The sequence below is a fragment of the Ambystoma mexicanum genome, chromosome 3q (assembly GCF_040938575.1).
Source record: "Ambystoma mexicanum isolate Mex_15411 chromosome 3q, UKY_AmexF1_1, whole genome shotgun sequence".
NCBI classification, from domain to species: Eukaryota; Metazoa; Chordata; class Amphibia; order Caudata; family Ambystomatidae; genus Ambystoma; species Ambystoma mexicanum.
In genome coordinates this window covers 1188930550-1188934709 of record NC_090926.1, presented here as the reverse complement: position 1 = coordinate 1188934709, position 4160 = coordinate 1188930550, and the positions used below count along the sequence as shown (strand labels likewise).

At 40.2% G+C, this 4160-nt stretch overlaps 1 non-coding gene across 1 annotated transcript; it reads left to right on the top strand.

Moving 5' to 3' along the window:
- Positions 1–3507: 3507 nt before the first annotated feature.
- Positions 3508–3642, top strand: LOC138448189 (U4 spliceosomal RNA). Its single transcript, XR_011260035.1, has one exon. It is a non-coding gene; the product is annotated as a U4 spliceosomal RNA (small nuclear RNA).
- Positions 3643–4160: the final 518 nt, after the last annotated feature.

Here is a 4160-nt window from a genome sequence, read left to right as displayed (position 1 = left end):
AACACGTAAGAGCAGAGAACCAGTGTCGCAGGGAGTCAGCGGAGTGGGCGGCAGCCCCCAAGGAGGTGTGCTGCAAAAAGTTAAGTGGGGAGATGGTGGGGAGTGTATTTCTAATATTTGCATTGGTTGACCCTAACGATCAAATTAGCTACAGTCTTTTCAGCCACAAACATATCCGTTACGTGCAAACAAACCAAATCCAATGTGTGTTAGGCACAAAGGCATTCTTTGGCACACATGCATATTGTAGGTTGGGAGTATGCAAAAGTAATTTTAGGCACATATGCATTTTATAGGTGGGAGTATGCAGAAGCAATTTTGGGCACATTTGCATTTTGTATTTGTGGGCGTATGTTAAAGCAGGAATAGGTACATGTGCATTTTGTGGGCAGGGTAGTACCCTAAATCAGTCATAGGCACACATGATTTTGTAAGGGAGAGAAATATGCCAAAGCAGTATTTGACACATATGATTTTTCTAGGTGTGGGAATATGCAAAAACAGTCTTAGGTGCACATGCATTTTGTAGGCAGAGGAGTAGAAAAAAGTAGCCGTAGCCACACATGCATTTTGTAGTGCGAGATTACTCAAAGCAGTCAATGGCAGAATTTTGTAGGCGTGGGAGAATACCAAATCAGTGGCAGGCACATATGAATATTTAATAGGGTATGTCCCAAAGTAGTTTTAAGGTGTGGTAGTCTGCCAAAGCAGTCCTAGGTAGAAATACATTTTGAGACGTTTTTTAGGTTCATTGTGAAGTTGAATTTTGTAAGCTCCTTCTTCTCCTTTTTAATATTTCTCTTCTCGCTCTTTTTCCAGTTATGAATTGTGTAGGTGAATTATTTATGCTGCTTATCTTTTGTTATTTTTTCAGTTTGTAATCAATCCTTCATCTTCCAGCAAGGTTTTATGTTCTTTGAGTCTTGTTTGCACTTCTGCCTTTAGGAATTCCACCATAGAGCAACAGATCTTGTATTTGTTTCTTTTTGTGTCAAGCGTCATCAACTATGGATCAAATAGACGGTCCAAATTGTTTTTCATTTCATAGGTGAGTTTTGTAGGTGAATTTTCTTCTGAGACTTCTGTTTCATTTAATTCTTTTTCTCTTGCTCTATTTTCTGTTTGGACTTTTGTAGGTGTGTTTTGTCCTCTGGTTTATAATGCTTTTCATCTTGTTCTTTTTTCAGTTTGGAAGTTGTTTTTTTGTTTCTATTTTTTGTTTGTTTTCACTTTGAATGTTTTAGGGGAATTTTCTCTGATGAGTCTGCTACTTTTTATGTTTTTCCTGGTTGATTTTCTCTTTGTACCAAGATAATTTAACAACGACCTGCAAGACGGTCCCAACCTGGTTTTAATTTTGATGTTTGAAGGTACATTTTCACAGATTTTTCTGCTCTTGCTCTGTTTTCAGTTAGAATTTGGAAGGCATATTTTCTCTGTTGCTTTTGTATTCTTATCTCCTTGTTCTTTTTTCAGTTTAAAATTGTGAAGGTGAAAGTTGCAGATGCATTTTCTCTGCTGATCCTGCTTCTTTTGTTTCTCCCGTGTTTATTTTTTTATTTTTTTACTTTGTAGCCTAATTTTCTCTGCTACTTTTTATGTTTCTCCTTCTGATTGTTTGTCCATTTTGGATGTTTTTATATTTATTTCTGTATGTGATTTTTAAAAATATTTTACCACTGCAAGAAGGCGTTCTTGGTGAGACCTCGGTACAATGAGAGCTCCACCAGCTCACAGGCCACTTCATTCTACCTCCACCGACTGATAATGAGCGCAATTGAATCAAAGCTCACATTTTTCTGTGCTTACATTGGTGGATTGATGTACAGTGACCTTTCTAAATCTCAAAATATTTAACTTTTGAAATGGCAGCATGAGTGGTCTGAGGGCTCCTTTATTTGGCAGTGAATGATGTCATTCATCATTCATGAGACAAAATGTGCATCTTCTTTCCTAAAACATTCAAAAAGCGGCAGTGGTAGAAGCGTACCGAAAAAAGTAGTGGAGCTGTGGTCTCGGCAGGGTAGAGGGTAGGTGGAAGCCTAGTGCAACATGTAACAAGGTGTTGCGGCCGGGGTATTACAATAGTCTAACTGACTAGAAACTAAGGCACCAATTACAACTTTACACTTGCACAGGGACATGAATGTACAAATCCTCTGCATAGAATGTGAACATGGTGTAAAAAGAAGAGGAATGGTAAACAGAAAAAAAGAAAACTAGTGCAACACCCATCCTGACCGTACCCACTCCTTTCGATCACAGAAAAGGGGGATTCATTTGTCTGCATAAAAATTCTGAGGTACCTTGCAAAAAAGCAATGTTCACCAATGACCACAGTCACAGGAACCTCTGACTCAGAGCCCTAGAGAGTATTAGTAGTTTGTACAAGCAATACATGCGAGTAAAGTGATATATTGGCCCTGAAGAAGACCTGTGTTCTTAAAAGTCGAAACACGTGTTGGCTTAATACCAATCACCAATAGAAATTAAACAAGGAATTAAACTACACAATTTAAAAGGTGTAACAGTTATCAGGAGCTGGAAATCCTAAATAAGCACCAACGTCAATACATGTGTTTTCTCTTGTGCTTGTCTGGAAGGTCTTCCTCATTTTATTTGTTGTAGCCCTCTCTTTTATTATAAAATCCCATGGAAATTGCACGTGTGGTTCGGACCTGCTTGGAAAGGCTTTCACTTCTTGAACAGGTTGTCTGTGGATCATAAGCAATTACTTTTGTAAATAGACCCTAATTGTTTAATTGTAGGGTTAATTTACTGATTCTTCTATAGTTAAGTTTCACTTACATCGGGAAAAAGCTTTGCTGGTAGACCCAATGGGCCTCATTCCGAGGTTGGTGGTAGTCATGGCGCTATTTGTGCCATGACTGCCACCAATAATGGGTCCGGCACCGATCTAGTTCAATGGGGACTTACCAGTGTAGTCCGACCTTTGCAGGACCGGTAAGTACCCATTGAAAATGCCATTCCCCATTCCTATTTGAGCCCACATAGGGCTTAATGGGAATGGGGAGGGCGCAAATAACGGGCTCGCGTATGTCAAGCCCGTTATTTGTGCCCTGGTCCTCTAACGGGTCCCATCCATAAAGCCTGGTCAAACCAGGCGTTATTGGAGGGACTTGCTAACGGACCTTGTAGCAGGGCGGTAAGGGATTACCGGCACCTGTCTCCTTACCGGTGCCCGGTATCCCTTACCGCCCACCTTATAATGACCCCCAATGTATGTACAGCTGTATTGGGTTGGATACACCTCTAGTCATATTCAAACACAGCAAAAGACAACTGAGTGGAAACTCTTTCAAGGGAGATACAAAAAATTGGAACAGACAAAAGAAAAGTCCTAAATACTGAGATTCAGAAATTATGCTGAACTTAAGTGATAGGTTGGGATTCCCGTGAGCTGCAGCAAACAGGTGTTTGACATGGACAAAGCGAAAAGCCCAAAAAATGCCAGATATCAACAGCACGACTTTTAAACATAACGTAAGCTTTGCACAGTGGCAATATCATTGCTAATGAGGTGCAACCGAGGCATAATGATTGCATATTAAAAGCGCATAACCTTAGTGTGATGTTCCCAAAAAAACAAGCAAGCCGAAATCTTGCTTATGATTCATTTTAAAGGCTAACCTATACAAAAACCTTTCTGTGCTGTGTGTACCATTCTGCTTGAATAGCAGAGTATTGTCAAAGGAAACACACACTGCAGAATGCTGTGCAACACATGCTCCTTAACAAAGGGCGTATCAGGGGTTTCCTTTGCTACATAACGGGAGGACAGGTGCTGCAGTTGTGCAGACATGTTCTCACTTCACAACCTAGGTTCACAATCTGTGTCTAATGACTTGAGCATGTGATTGCAATATCTGGCAAATGATGATTGGATGGCAATAGTTTATGCACTGTCAATGGAAAACTCCACATTATCGGCTGTGTCAATGCTTGTTTTTCTTAACACACTGTACACACATCTTTTGCGTCATCTATATTCATCAATCACAATGGAGGGCTCCTCTTGTCTATGGGCTCATATTGGCACAGTGTTTCAATTCAGTGCACGCTGTGCACTATATAGAAGTCATACTGTGCTACTAACTGCTTGCGTGCTCTTTCATTCTGTACAGTGCATTGACCTCCTT